We start from the raw sequence: 16,370 nt of genomic DNA, 5'->3' as shown, positions 1-16,370 counted from the left end.
GCTTCACAAAATGACACAAAAACTTTGCAAATACATATCTTACTGCAAAGTACAAATGCAATGAACTATGGAGAAAGACACCCTTAGTCTCTACCAGACTGTTAATAAAACACACAAATCTTCCTCTGCATTTGGGGGGGACGACCCTCTTTTTAATGTAGAACTACAGTTAGATTCACTGCTGCCAAGGAGTCATCTGAATGTGCTTTCAACTATTTTAAACTATGAAGGGAATCCCCTGTCCTAGACACACACTCACTCACCTATAAATCTACCATAAAAAGCAACGTGGATGTTTCACCTTACACCACATCCATACTTTCAGACAGTTTGTTGATTATAACCTGTGAATTTTTTAATCACAGACATTTCCCACAAGTCAGCCTATCAAAAGGACATTTCTCATTTGTAATTTATTATAGATTAAATCTCAAAATTAACAGAACTTCTCCAAATTGGTTTGCCCTAATGAAATCGCATTGTTTCATGGGTAGAAGGTGTGAAGAACCAGGACAAGATTAAGAGCCAGCCCCCACACCAGCCACTTTCAAGTGAGAAGAGCCGCAGATCAGCACCGGGCACACACCTGACTTTGGGGATTTTCAGGCTGTGAGATGGACGAGTGGAGAAGGGCTGGTGAGGATGGGAGTGCAGAGCCTACTCCAGCCGGTCACGGTGACGCCAACTTCTGCTGGGGACAGACCCTGTAGTTGGAGAGTCATGACAAATCCTGAACACGGGCAAGGAAGGCTGGGGACAGACCCAAACAAGGCAGAGCTGAGGACAGAGTATGTTGAAGGGAGAACTAATAAGACTCGGCAGTCACTTAATATAGAACATTCTCAGAGACAACGCTGTAAACTGAGAAGCTGAATGTGGCCTAGGGAGGCTGTGAGGGTGGGGAGGGCCACAGGGACACCCTGCAGGCTGGGGGGCAGGCTGGGGGGTGCGGTGGGCTCAGCCAGGAGGCAACCAGCTACCCTCGAAAAAGGTCAGAACTGCTCCAGCCAGAACATACCTGAAAAACCCCACAGCAAAGCGAACCAGATCAGAGAAGCCAGCCAAAGAGCCATCTCCTCAAAGACAATCTAACAAGCGAAGACCAAGATGATTCAAGAAAAAACAATGTGATCCCGGTCCAGAAGCTTGGAGAACATTGCGTGTTACAGCCCTTCCTAAAGGGGCCAAAAGCGCTCTGAAAAACACACCTGGTTCAGCTTCCCATTCTCACCCTGGGAACCACCGAGCGAGAAACGCAAAGGAACCCGTCTAAGTGTCAGGGAAGCTGACCTAGGAGAAGCCAGTCTGTGTTTCAATGGACTGGCGTGCTTTGAAAACTCCAGCAGTTTATAAACTTTAAAAAGTTCTGAAACATCTTTGTAGTTAATGCTACAAACCAGAATTTTCCAGGTTTAAAAAGGACTTTCAACGTACGTCACCTCCAAGAAACTGTGAACGACACGAGCTGAGGCTCTGCTGTTGGTCCTCAGTAGCGAGGACAAATTAATGCTGGTCCATGCGCTTAAAAAAAGATTTTTTTAGACGCTTCCTATAATAGCACTTCGGGTTTATATTTAGACAAGGAATAAAGTGAGGCAGAAACCATTTCTAGACAAGTACACGTCTAACTCTGGACTTGGGAGGATCCTGCTCTCCACGTTCCCAACCCCATTCCTGAGAACTCTATAGTGTTTTAAGATGCTCAACGCTCTGCCTGAGAGCAAAGAGGCAAACACAGCATTTACTCCACACCTGGCCTCCCCTCCACGGCAAGGCATGTCATTTCTCACATTTGATTCTAAAATCGGTATGTCTCTACAAAGCAAAACGTATTCTTTACCATGGTAGTAGGGTTTTCTTCCCTCAGATGCTATTAATAAATCAAGGGTACAAAGGTCTGTACAGTCAAGACTATGGTCTTCCCAGTGGTATTGTGAGAGCTGGACCGTGAAGAAGGCAGAACACCAAAGAATTGAGCCTCTGAACTGTGGTGCTGGAGAAGACTCCTGAAAGTCCCCTGGACAGCAAGGAGATGAAACCAGGCAATCTTAAGGGAGATGAACCCTGACTATTCACTGGAAGGACTGATGCTGAAGCTGAAGCACCAGTACTTTGGTCATCTGATGCAAACAGCTGACTCATTGGAAAAGTCCCTGATGCTGGGAAAGATTGAGGGCAGAAGGAGAAGAGGGAGTCAGGGGATGAGATGGCTGGACAACATCACCGATGCAATGAACATGAACTTTGGGAAACTCTGGGAGATGGTGAGGGACAGGGAGGCCTGGCGTGCTGCAATCCGTGGGGTCGCAAAGAATTGGACACAACTGGGTAACTGAATACCACCACCACCACCACCTTATATACGTACACAGACCCTGTAAGATATGTATTTCCTATAAAATAGATGTCTCTCTATAAGGCCAGCAATGTTCATTAGCATATTAAAAAGCCCCTCAGTATCCAACCTATCATTTCCTAAATGCATTTACTCACACATCTTCCCTTCTATAGGCCTTCCAGGTGGCACTGGTCATAAAGAACCTGCCTGCCAATATAGGAGACACAGGTTCGATCCTTGGGTCGGGAAGACCCCCTGGAGGAGGGCACGGCAACCCACTCCAGTATTCTTGCCTGGAGAATCCCATGGACAAAGGAGCCTGGTGGGCTACCGTCCACGGGGTTGCAAAAGAGTTGGACACGACTGAAGTGCACAGACACTTCGCTTCCATCAATATCTTACATGTCACAGAACATAGATGGGCAAACACTGCTCTAAAATAAATGACAGAAAATGCAGGGAGTGGTAAAGCTGACTTGCTTTATTATAAAAGCAGGGACTGAACAATGCTTCAAAGTATCAAGTGATACATGCACGATAGGCTTCACCATAAATGTCCGGTTAAATCGCAGATGTTCACAAACACAACACAGCCCCCTGCCCGAGCCAGAGGCACCGACACACGGACACCTGCAAGGGGGCCACTGAGGAGTGACTCCTGTGAAACCGCGCACCAGGCCACGCCCTCTCCAGCATTTGGGTCCCCTGTGGGGAGGCAGTCCTTACCCTCTGGTTTCGGGAGCCTCTATCTGATGTAGGTAAAGTGAGTCACTCAGTCGTGTCTGACTCTTTGCGACCCCATGGACTGTAGCCCGCCAGGCTCCTCTGCCCATGGGATTCTCCAGGCAAGAATACTGGAGTGGGTACCTGTTCCTTTATCCCGAGGATCTTCCCGACCCAGGGATCAAACCTGGGTCTCCTGCATTGCAGACAAGATTCTTTACCTTCTGAACCATGACCAACTAGCAAACCATTCCTACATCGAGTGGCCAAGGCTACCTTTACCTTGGGAAGTGAAAGACTTATGTCCATAATGAGGTGTCTACCAGCAAAAAAGCAGAAAACTGTGTGTGTGTGGGGGGGGGAGGGTAGGGAGCGGGGAGCAGTTTCAAAGCTGCCAGAGGGGTCCAGCCCCAGTCTCTGGCACATTCTACGTGCTGAGGAATGGTGGTTATTACTGCATTGCAAGATGATCCGCTAGACAGGAGTGGTGCACTCAGAAGAAACTAATCTCTGGCTTTTTTCTTCCCTACCCTCCCCCAAACCGAAGCCCGCCAGTTCCCAAAGTGTGGTAAAGCGCTTCCAGCCTTCATGTCTGGGACGCCACTCGGGGCTGAACTGCGTTCCCTGGTTTCTCAGCCTCAGCCCCACCTCAAACCTTTCCCTCCAGTCCGTCTAGAGCAGGCCTCCCTGCCTCCTGCAGGAGGGCCTCCGGGCTCTCTGGCCTCTCCCCCACGTCCTGACTTTCAGATGCTTCCTCAGCACGCTTAACTATGTTAGCTACTCGGGGACACATTTCTGTGCACCTGTTCTCTCAGGCAGCCAACAGCATTCCTAGTTTGTGTCATTCAGAATACATTTCTTAATCACTAATAACGTTTTAATATTCCAAGCCATGGCATAAAGTGTGTCAAGAGAATTTGTTTTTTCTAATCTGTAGCAAATGCACCTTCTTAGGCATGATGACAGTAGCTTTCAACATCCATCTACTACGGCTAGGAGTTGTGAAGTCTACAAAAAAAGGATAGGAAGGTCACACTTCCACACTGAAGAAATTTGTTAGTACATAATCCAGTTACAACTCAACAAAATTCCAAAACGAGGGTGTGGAGTATGACGGGATCCAGAGACACTGAAGGACGAAGATGGGAGGATGGGAAGATGAGCCCTGCAGGGAGAACCAACGGTCAGATATCTCACCCTTAACCCTTCGCATCAACACACCTGCAAGGGACCTGCTGCAAGGAAAGCAGAAACCCAAGTGACCCAGCACTGAGTGAGTGAGCAGAAACATCACTGCTTCTATTGTCTTTTGTCTTCATAAGCTAATCCACTGCATTATAAATACATGTGCACTGTAGAAAAATATAAGCCAAAAGAATAAACTAAAAATAACCCATAATTCCACTACTCAGAGATAATCACTATAAACACTTTGGCTTATTAAAAAAAGTACATACACACTAAAAAAAGAAAATTTTAGACATTACATATTTTGTTCTATAGCATGTTTTGGTCTCACTGAAAACAGAATTACAGAAATGCAAAGATTTATCTAAAAATGCTGAGATCATAACCCTTAACAGCAAAACGTGAAAACAAATGTTCAATAGGAAGGCATTAAATAGTGCACCTGTGGCACAACATTAACCCATCATTTTTTTATTTTCTTAGACTGAATCCCTAAAAGTAGATTAGATATTTATATTTCAAAGTGCACACACACACACACACACACACATTTACATGGTTCTTGCAGAAAAATTATTCTTTTTCAGGCGATGACTGGATGAACTCATTTCTTCATATCCTCACCAGAAGTGGCTTATTTTTCAATCTATGCCAAAATTTAAAACAAACAGTATCTCACTGATTTGCTTTCCCATGAGTACTACTAGTAAAGCCGAATTTTTGTTTCTTGAGCCTTCTTTAAAAAAAAATTAACAGTTTGCTCATTTCCCCCCATAGTGGCGAAGGAGGTGGAAGGGGTATCTTTATCTTAGCTCTATAAGCCGTCTTTTTTTTGTAAAGAAAGCTAATTTACCTGAAAGGTACACTACTTCTTTCCGTTTTTGTCATTTGCTTTTTAATTTTGTTTGTGGCATTTTAACATACAGAAGTTTAATTATTCTCAAGTAATCAATGGAGACTTCCTTCACAGTTCCTGCTTTTGGGGTTATATGCTGAGAGGACTGCTCCATCCTGAGATCAATTGCATTATCTTTTGGTCCTTAAAAATCTGGGTTGGGGGGGGGGACACTTTAATAGCACACAAGTTCTCCATCCTAAAATCACAACCATTTTTATTACTTTAAATATTTTCAGCAGTACACACACACACATTCTAAGCACACATTTCATACAATCTGTTTTTCAAAGTATTCTCTGCCATAGGCCTTTTTAAAAAAAATCACAGCTTACTAGATTTAAATAGTCTTCAATGGTTTTATAAGGCCAGTGAGTCACATCTCACCCCACTTAACGATAGTCCCAAAGTCCAGAGCTGTTCACCTTGTCCCGCAAGTATCCAATCACTCTCCTTTAACGTCCCCCAGTTACTAAAACACTAAGAAGAATAAGCTCATTCTTGGTAGGCAACCCAGTTCTGCATAATGAATTCTGTGCTAATTATCAATAGGAAGGTATCAATCTTGAGAGCATTTCTACCTTGCTTCCTTCTTCTCTTCTACCTTCATATAAATCAGAGCACCTGGGTAAAAGCTGGAGCCCTGGAGTCACACTCATTTTAACTCAGGCCTGGCCACCGAAGAATTGATGCTTTTGAACTGTGGTGTTGGAGAAGACTTTTGAGAGTCCCTTGGACTGAAAGGAAATCCAACCAGTCCATCCTAAAGGAAATCAGTCCTGAATATTCATTGGAAGGACTGATGATGAAATTGAAACTCCAGTACTTTGGCCACCTGACGTGAAGAACTGACTCATTTGAAAAGACCCTGATGCTGGGAAAGACTAGAAGGCAGGAGGAGAAGGGGATGACAGAGGATGAGATTGTTGGATGGCATCACCGACTCAACAGACATGAGTATGAGTAAACTCCAGGAGTTGGTGATGGACAGGGAGGCCTGGTGTGCTGCAGTCCACGGGGTTGCAAAGAGTTAGACACGACTGAGCAACTGAACTGAACTGAACTGGCCACTGAGTAGGCCTGACCTTAACCACCCAAGGCCTCGGCTTCTTCCCCAAAAGACTGTCAGGGAATTAAATAACAGCAGCTCTCACCTGAGGGGCTCCGTCAAGATGTGAAAGTGTTAGTCGTTCAGTCATTTCCAACTCTGGGACCCCGTGGACTGTAGCCCGCCAGGCTCCTCCATCCATGGGATTCTCCAGGCAAGAAGACTGGAATGGGCTGCCGTTTCCTTCTCCAGGGGATCTTCCCGACCCAGAGATCAAACACAGGTCTCCTGCATGGCAGGCGGATTCTTTACTGCCTGAGCCACCGGGGAAGCCCCCAGATGTGAAGCGGGGAGGATGTTCAGGAATAAAGTGTGAGTTACTGGAACTAACCCATGTACCTGCACAAGGGCCGCATGCCTGTCACAAGGCCCCACGCCTCCAAGAGGTCTGCCCGGTGGGAGAAAGAAACCACAAGTCCAGGCCAAGGTGAGGTGCTCCAACAGTGACCGGCGGGGCCTCAAGGACCCCAGGAAAGGCTCCCCCCAGGATGGCGCATCAGGATCTTCCGGAGGAGCAGGAGCCTGCTGGGTGACGGGAAGGGGACACGGTACTGGAGGCCGAAAGAGAGCCAGAGGGCAGCAGGGCCACTTCTGGGAAGGGGGCGGCCACGACGGGGGAAAAAGCAAAGACTCCACACACCTGATCCAAGGGTCCCAAGGACCAAGCCTGGGTGTCACAACCCTGCTTTCAAACACGAAGAAGGGTACACTTTATGGGGCGGTCCAAATGTTGTGAACGTTAAAAGCTATGGCATTCCCATGGAATCCACACACTTTGAACGCCTGAAGAAAACTGAAGTCAACTGAAAACCATCTCACTTTATAAACGAGAAGTAAGACGTTTTCCACCTCTAGATCCAACGACATCCTACATCTTCTCAAGCAACACATTCTATACTCATGCGAAAAGAAATAAAGCAGACGTTTTTTCTAGAAGCTATATTCTTGTGCAGAAAAAATTTTAAAGCCACCAAACACCACAATAATCCTGTTTATAGTGTGTATTATTAAATGGACAGATTACGAAGCTTAAAATCCTTAGTAATAAACTTAAGGTTTTATTTAAGTTTATTCCTCGTTTCACATTCGTGTCTCAGTTTTGAGAGGCAAATGAAGGAAAACAATTTGTTGAGAAACTACTCAATAGCACCCCACCAAAACAAACACACACACACACAAGAACAAGATAAACTTCAAATGGGTCCTTAAAAACATTACATTCTTTTCTCAGGTATAACTAAAAGCTCAAAATTCATTCTGAGTCTGGACAGTTTATTCCAGACTCAATTGCTGAGGCCCATGGCCTTGGAACCTATGGAGGGCTGAAATACCAAAAAATAAAACACAAACACACTCCTTTAATTTTTGGCACCCTGATTTTCAACTTGAAGGACAGCAAGTAACTACTCTTCAATCTAAAGCCGGTTCGTTTGAATTTTCCTTGCAGAAAAAAAGGCATACTATGCTTGCTGGGCAAACTGGGAGTGAACTTCTGATCAAAAGGCACTCAGGGACTCAAGAAAGGTCTCTCCTGTGAGAAAGGTCACTGGGCCTCCAGGACCCAGAGTCCTCTTAACAGGGAGGAGTATCAACCGACCAAAGGATTTCACCTCAAAGCTATGGTGGCAACATTTAACCTGAGGCAAAGACCTCCATCTTGTTTAAACACACACACACATAAATTTTAAACATCTGTACTTAAAACTAGTTTTGAGGAAAAGGAAGGAAATTAAAGTTTCACAAGTTGCTTTCTTGGCACCCTCCTGATCTTTCAGAGCCGAAGAAAGCCTGAGCATTTTTCCGTCAAGCTCTGTGTTAGTTCCTGGGGATGCGGTAGGAACAATTTATTAAAAAAGCTCACACCCTTATCCAATGTAAGTGCGGTGACTGCTTCTGTAGCCAAAATCTGAGGTGGTCAGATTATTCCAGATTTCTTCATTCAAAAAGCAAATGAAGTACCCCTGACCAAGTTCTATGCTCCTCTGGAGATGCAAAAAATAAAGAATATGTCCTGCCTTCAAGAATTCAGTCTGTAAAGTACGGGAAGTAAAGCTGCATTGACAACCCAGACTAAGCTAATTATCTCTAGAGGATAATAATCAGTAAGAGACAAAGGAGTCAACATATCTGTAATATATGTATATTAGAGCTATGAATCAACAGAGCTGTAACATCTAAGGAAACTGCAGGACATTACCAGGTATCACCAGGCTGTTAGTTACCCATGTGGTGGGTTTACCGCCACATGGGGGGCCTGCCTCCAAGGACATGAATCAGTGGCCCTAAGAGTTGCTGCTGTTGTCACTCAGTCGTGTCCGACTCTTTGCAACCCCGTGGACTGCAGCATGCCAGGCTTCCCTGTCCTTCACTGTCTCCCAGAGTTTGCTCAAATTGGTGATGAGAGGATAGTATGAACTGGTGAAAACCCCTAATACTACAGCTAAAGAGTTTTTTTTTTTTCCCTTTTGTTAAAATAAGTTTTTAAAAGATGATTCCAATGACAAAAAAAGTTAAATATTTTTAGAGAGTATTTCAGCCAACCCTCTAGAGCTTAATGAGCACTCTCTCTAGAAACCTCCAAAAATGGGCATAATAGAGTTAAAGCAAGCTAGTCTCCTGCATGCTGTATGCATGCCTCCGAATTTGAAATGCGTTGCAACTATTTCGACTTACCAGGGAAAGCAACAGAACTTTTAAGTAAATTTTTCCCCAATACCCAAGGACACTTTTAGATCAAGAGAATATTAGGTCCAAATTTTTTAGATAAATTTTTTTTTTCTTAAACAATGATCCCTATTTTTTCTACACAATTCATAAACGCTGCAGGATTTCAGAAAACCAGGTAAGACAGGGTGGCCACAAAATGAAGCGTTAAACTTATACCTGGCCATGCTTTTGCAGACTGCTAAAGCTATGCTGAGGTCTAGAAGCTGGGGGCTTCAGGTAAAAGTGAATTTCAGTCCCTTCTGTCACTCCGATGAGTGCATTTCCAAAACTGCGTGACCCCTGACTCCACTAACTTGGACTGTTTTAATGCCACTGCGCGAAGAGCAATTACACAGAGCAAATAAACAATTAACTGCAATTCCTCATTTGCACCCTCACCACTAACTCCAGCTGCGAACTGTGAGCAACGACAGTGATCCAATCCGAAAAGAGGATCCTATTTTTGGCAGAGAGCTAGCTAAAGGGAGAAAACCCTCAACTTTGGAGGATTAGGCTCAAGAAACGTTCACCATGCGTTTCTCCCCGGAACCACCAGCACACTGGGGGCCGGGAGGGGCGCGCGGGGCGACCCCTGCACGCGGCCGGCCGGCACCCGGGTTACCTGCGGGGTCAGCGCGCGCTCCCGCCGGGTGCAGGGCCGGGGGCGCGCCGAGGCGGCGGCGCAGGCCCGGCCCGACTCGCGGGCGCTCGGCGGGCGCCGCGGAGGGGGGCGGGGGGGGCGCTCCGTCCGGTTCGGTCGCCGCACTCGCATCCCTGCGCGCCGCCCCAGGCCCGCTCCCCGAGAAGAACCGGGCAAAGGGGCGACTGTTACCCAATAATAGCGCCCTACACAGTCGCAACAATGCGGGCGGGGAAACCCGGGAGCCGCGGGGCAGGGAACCGGAAAGCAGAGAGCCCGGCTCCGCGGCTCCTCCGGCGCGCGAGCCCAGTACTTTACTTGAGAACACGAGTCGGGGGCAAGCGACGCTCGGGGGAGCGGTGGGTCCCCAGAGGGGCCGAGGGAAAGGGGGCGCGGGTCCGGGCGCCCCGTGGTTGAGGGGGGGTGGTGGTCGCTGCCTCAGGAGAGGTGAGGCGCGCGCGCGCGACTGCCCCGGGGCCGCTCGCCAGACCGGCCCCGCGGCCCGAGGCGGGTGCGCTGGGAAAGGGGCGGACGCCACCAGGCCGCCGCCTCGGGCACGATGAATCGGGCTTTTTTTTTTTTTCCCCAGTGCGTAGTCCGGGCCTGGGCCGCCCCGAGCCCGCGTCCGGGGCCGCGGCCCGGCCAGGCCCGAGCCGGCCGGGGTGACTCAGGGCCAGGCCCCGCGCGGGCGCGCGCGTGCTCCCTCCCCTCCCGCCCCCGGCGCCCTCTGCCCACGAGTGCCCCGGCCCCCGCCGCCATTCCGACCGGTCGCGGCTCGGCGCCTCAGGCCTCTCGCCCGGCGCCTGAGCTCGGCCGCCGCGGCCCCAGTCACTGCGACACCGCGGCTCCGGGTCGGGCCTGCGCCGCCGCCGCCGCCTCCCCTCAGCCCCGGCGCCGCCGACAACTCACCCGCATTTCCCGGCTGCCTAAATGGCTCCGGCGACGTCTCCACCTGGTCGCTGGGCCCGGCCCCGGTTAAATCCCCGTCCCGCCAAGGTCTCGCCGCGTCCCTCAGCCGCCGGGGCTGCCCCGCCTGGAGCTGCGTGCGACACGGCTCCCGCCTCCTCCTCCTCCTCCCGGCCCGCCCGCCGGCCCTCCTCCCGCCGCCGCCGCCGCCGCCTGCACCACGCAACCTCCGCCCTCTCGCCTTCCCTTCGCCGCTCCCCGCCCTCCCGGCCTCACCGGCTCCGGCTCCCGCGGTGGAGAAGCTGGTGGGGGAGGGCCGGAACGCTCCGCCATCGGCGTCCGGGCGGGGGAGCCGGGAAACCGTCGCCGCCATCTCCCCACCAGCCCCGCGGAGCGGGAGGGGCCCGGAAAGCTCCCGCCCGCCGTGCCCCGGCCTCGGGTTCTCCCCACCCCGCCCGCCGCCCCGCGCCGCCGAGGCCCCGCTCGCGGGGCTGCTCTCTACCTGAAAGCCCCCGCGGGGCCCTGGCCATGGACGCCGCACCCTCCCCGGACAGGCGCACCGGATCCTCCTCCAGGTTTTACAGCCTCCCTGGCCTTGGGGGCCGCCTCTGAGGACCCGGCTTCCCGCCACTTTGGGCCGAACGAGGAGGGGGCGGGGGTGGTCACCTTCCTAGGTCGGGGCCCCAGCCTGAGGAGAAACCGGCCCGAAACACCTCGGAGCAGAGGGTCTCACACGCCCGCCCTCCCCCGCTCCTGCGCGCACACACACCCTGAACCGACACGGATCACAACTACACCCCCTGGATCTACCTCCCCGGCCGGGAGGATAACCAAAAGCCATACCCCGACCGGCTGATAAAAGTCAGAGATGGGCGAGTGGCCCTGAAAGGCAGGCGCAGCAGACTCTAGAGAAACGTGCCGTCCGTTCTCGTCCATTCTCTGAACCCCAGGACACCTGCGGCCTCGTGGATCGGCACCTCAAAGTCCCAGCTACTCGGAGCCTCTCTGTCTCTCTCTCTCTCTCAAATCGGTTCGGAGATCAAACCAAATTAGCTTACCTCTTCAAACTCTTTAACCCACTCTTTTTTGAACAGATATCGACAGACACTTTACCATTAATCTCTGTAAAGATAAATGAAGAATGAAATTGAAGGTCTTACATATATGGATGGGATGAGGTACGACTATTGAATAGGACTGTTTTCACCAGCGCTGCGGAGTTGTTCGTCACATTCATCTGAAATTAACTCACAAGTGGGTACCTGAAATACAAATTTGGGCAGCGCAAATGGCCACCTGGCTTCCTATGGGGACACAGGTGAGCAAGCTTGGACTTGGAGGGACTTCTGCTCTAATCCCATGGTCCATGAACAATTCAACATGGAAGGATTTCAGGTTATCTGGGCCAAAGACTTGAAGAGTGTAACTTCCTGTTTTGCTCCAAAACTAAAACATTAAGTATCACCTTGGAGTGGAAATGTTAGGCCCAGAGCCTAGGGCTACTCCCACAGCCCTCACTGTTTCCTGAGGAATATGGGTGTCTCTTAGAAGAAGTATCTAAGACATATTTGTATATGCGGTTCCTCCTCTTGAAATGTGGCCTTTTGTCAACAACTCTTTATCTTTGAAAGTATGGCATTTGTCTGTATCTGTCACCAGAGTATGTGATCTCTCAGCCTATTTAAGGATTTTTAAATTCGTGCTTTATATCCTCAACGGACATGAGTTGGAGCAGACTCCGGGAGATGGTGAAGGACAGAGAAGCCTGGCGTGCTGCAGTCCATGCGGCTGCAAAGAGCTGGACAGGACTGAGCGACTGAACAGCAACAAATATCCTATACTTTTAAATATTCAAAAGAAGCTTAGATGTATTTAACTTTCTCATGGGCACATAGGAGAATTGAAGGTAAAAATGGAAGGCTTGTTTATATATGTACACATATATGGGAGACTGCACATATATGGTTTCTCTGAGACCCTCACTTCTGTGTGCTTTCCTCAGAGGACAGGTTAGCTCATCTCCCGTTTCTCTAACCTCTCCTCTCCCATCTCATCATCCAATATGGTCGTCCTGTCTGTGACTCCCCACAGCTAACACGTGAGATGAGTGGGTCAACTTTCCCTTTGCTGTTTGTTTCTTCCAATGTCTGTTTTTCCTTAATGGGAGATTTAGTTAATCTCTACCTTCCTCTCCACTTCTCATTGCCTCAGTTCCTGGTTCTTAATTTCTTCCAGCCTTTATTCTTCACTCATCTGCACTATTATTCTTAGCTCTAAGGCTACACCATTGACTTTTATGTCCACTTCATAACCAGGTTGCATCTGTACCACTTCTGCTCTGCACAGGTAACCTTGCCTCCTACCTAACCATTTATTCTCTTTCCACTCCAGCACTTCTCCGTCTTCTCCCCGATCTCAGCAAAACTGATGTTGTCCTCCTGTCAGATGACCCAGCATTTGGAGGGGCAATTAACTTATAGATGTTAGAATCAAAATCCAAAATAGTCTGACTAGAATATTAGGTCAAAACCTAGGATAAAATATAACTTTGCAAACCTAAAACAATATGATGAAGTTCAAAAAGCCCACGTTTTAAATTTAAGCAGACCTCGGTTTATATTCAAACTCAAACCACCATCTTTTGTCTTGGTTAAGCCAACTTCTATGGGGATTAAAATACTTACCTCATTAGGTTGTTGTGAAGAGTAACTCCTTCATAATCACAGCATACTTCCTGAAACAGTGTTAGTCCCTTTCTTTCCTTGTCTTCTGTACAGTTGAGATTTACTGACTGCCCTATTTGGTTGTTGGTAATGCTGACATTTTCTAAGTCATGAGTTCAGTTGCTCAGTTGTGTCCAACTCTGCAACCCCATGGTTTCAAAGTCATACAAGCCCGAAAACGGTATACTGACCTGTGAACCTTGCATCCCAGAGCTAGTCACCATCCTAAAGAAATCTTTTGTCTATTTGGCTCAGTCTGGGGACATACAGTATCATCATCACACTCACTTTTCAAAGAAAAACTTAAGACTCCAATAGTAGGCAGTTTGCCCCGAATCACAGCTTAATCGGTAGCATAACCTGACACAGTGACTCCCAAGTGCGAGTAGATCCATTCCTTTACTACGATGTTTCCCCACACCTGTATCGTTCGTTTAACCTTCTGAATGGTTTTCCTGGTTCTCATCTCTGCTCTGTCCTTCCAGCCTGCACAGTGACTGAGCCCCACTGGCTCATTCCAAACTGATTCCTTCATCATTGAATCTTTATCTTTTCAAACTTTTCAGTGGCTCCCCACTGTTTATAGGGTTCAGTCCAAATTCTGACCTCGTGCCTAAAGTTGACCATAATCTTGTCCTAACTTACTTTTCCAAATTTTTTCTAGCCATTTCCCAAAAGGAACTCTCAACTTCATCCCATCCTATTAAACCTACTGTTGGCCCACAAATACCTGCCTTGAATCACCATTTGTGAATGTTTCCTTCCCTTTGTTCCTGAAACAAACAGAAATGGTCCCTCCTCCTTTCCTTCATCTGCAAATCACCCTCCCTTTTTCATGTCCAGCTCACGTCGGCTTTGGAAGCCTACTTTACACCTTCTGCACAGGGTTTTGTGATCTCTCCAATTGCCGACCTCTTTACGTATGCAGTTAAAGGAGGTAGTCCTTGGTCAGGCGTTATTCCCACCAGGCCCCTCAGTATTATGCCTGAACAACAGGGGATAGTGGTCCAAAATAGCTGTTTACTAGTCAAATCTGAAAGGGTACCATGTCACCTGATGACCCTTATAAGCTGTTGTTTCTAAGACGTGAGTAAGCAACTAGCCATCCAGAGCAAATTAAATTCATTAAATGAGAGAGTTCCCAAACCTGTCTTCGCCTCAGAATCACCTGGGGATTTGAACACTGATTCCAGGGCCCATTCCAGACCTACTGAGTCAAAACTGGGCGGGAAGGGGGAAGGGATGAAATCTGAAACTCAGAGTTTATTTATATCATGGCTTTACTACTTATTATCTGAGGAACTCTGAGCAAGTTGCTTAACCTCTGTGTGCCGTCCCCTATGAACTGGGGATAATAATAGTATCTCATTTGAGTTGTTATGAACATAACAACTTAAACATGAACTTTCCTGCTGGTGGCTCAGCGATAAAGAATCCGCTTGCAATGCAGGAGATAAGGTTCGATCCCTGGGTCGGGAAGATCCCCTGGAGAAAGAAGTGGCAACCCACTCCAGTGTTCTTGCCTGGGAAATCCCATGGACAGAGGAGCCTGGTGGGTACAGTCCATGGGGTCGCAAGAGTCAGACACGACTTAGGACTAAAGCACCACCACCAATGATGATGCTGCTGATCTAATTATCCAGGGCCAATCTGGTGACCTGAATTTGGGAACCACTGATTTAATGGACTACTCCTTCCTGTGTTAAAGTTTCAAATGTTATGATCTTAAAACTTATGGTATTAGCATTGTTGACATAAGTCTTACTTGTTTTGAAATCATGTACTTCAAAGAAGAGCTAAGTAAGCAGATTTTTCAATTAAATTTGCCTATTTAATCCAAATCATAAAATACTTTATGCATGCTTAAAAAAAAAAAAAAATAGTTTCTCTTAGGAAAATAACCCATAGCTAAATAGAGTAATCCAACCAGCTTAACATTCAAAGGAAGCAATCAGGAAAGATACGAAATAATACATGATTTCTTCTATTTTTTTCTTCTATTTATGATAATGAGTCAAATTCTTTTTGAAGAAGTAGGTTTTTAATCTTCAGCTTCAATTCATTAGAAAAAATTCATAGCTCATGTTAGTCCACCAAATTCCAAACAATATTTTAATGATATTAAATGTAACTAGCCATAAAAATAGGAAGCAAAAATTTACTTAACCAAAGTCACAAAGTTAAATATGTCTGAATGGGGAATACAGAATGGGTAGCCCCACCTTCTCAACTCTTGACTGATAAATGGCCTATACAAACAAATACACAAAGGCCTTATTTTTATTGTCTGGAATTCCACCAAAAATTCCTAGTATCCTCTCTTAAAGACTCACAGAGCTCTGGGATGGTAGCAGGGCTTAAAAGTGATTCACACTTCAACACTAACTAGTTCAATCAGATGGCCTTTCTAACCTGCGTAGGGTAACAGCTACAGAAAGGAAGATTTGGGACATGTTAAGTTTTGGGGAAAGACGGTGCTTCAGGGCAGGCTGAAGGCCTTGGGGTCAGAGGTTCTGGTGAGAAGAGCCATAAGCAGAAGAAGGGACTGAGGAAAGGAGACGGAGGGACATATAAAGTCTAATCTGTTCAAGTCCAGATTTTGCACGTTGAGAAGACCTAAGCCTCTTGTTTTGAGGACCCATAAGACAGAAAAAACTGTTGTAAGACAGTCATGAACCAAATAGGCTTTTGAGTTTTGGGGACCTGAACACCATGGTAATATTCGATCAGGTTGGGCCATATGGAATTGCAACTCATTTTCTAATGATTCGACCTTGTGTCTATGAGGAAATTATTGGGTTCCAGAATATTGCCCTAAAATCTCTTCTTCCAAGAAACTTTGTCTGATCTTACACACGCCAACTGAGCCCCACACCCACCTGGGGATCAGGTGCCTGCTTTTTGTGATTTTTTTATACCATGTATTAATACTTACTTACTGAAGAGTTTGTCTAATTGCATTGTAATTTTCCTTTCTCTATTTCCCACTCTCATAGGTTATAAGCTTCTTGAATACAGAGAAGGTGTTTTTTTATTACTATATGTACAGTATTTATCGTAGTTCCTGGTACATAGTCTATTGAAAAAATAGTTAAAACCCAACTCATGGATTAGTGGGGATTGTTTACACTGTGAAACCCAGT

The 16,370-nt window shown here is 47.4% G+C and overlaps 1 protein-coding gene across 3 annotated transcripts in view; it reads right to left on the bottom strand.

The window, feature by feature from the left end:
• The window catches only part of CUL1 (cullin 1), an 87,964-nt gene extending 76,935 nt beyond the window's left edge, over window positions 1-11,029 (bottom strand). The window contains exon 1 of one of the 3 annotated variants that reach the window (XM_070369080.1): window positions 11,007-11,029. The gene's annotated coding sequence lies outside the window, so the exon portion shown is untranslated. Of the gene's footprint in view, window positions 1-10,507; window positions 10,666-10,780; window positions 10,908-11,006 lie in introns of those variants that run through there. The other 2 variants (XM_070369078.1, XM_070369077.1) reach the window with 2 other exon arrangements.
• Window positions 11,030-16,370: the final 5,341 nt, after the last annotated feature.

The sequence above is a fragment of the Bos mutus genome, chromosome 4, assembly GCF_027580195.1.
Source record: "Bos mutus isolate GX-2022 chromosome 4, NWIPB_WYAK_1.1, whole genome shotgun sequence".
NCBI lineage: Eukaryota > Metazoa > Chordata > Mammalia > Artiodactyla > Bovidae > Bos > Bos mutus.
This window is presented reverse-complemented; position numbering and strand designations above follow the sequence as displayed.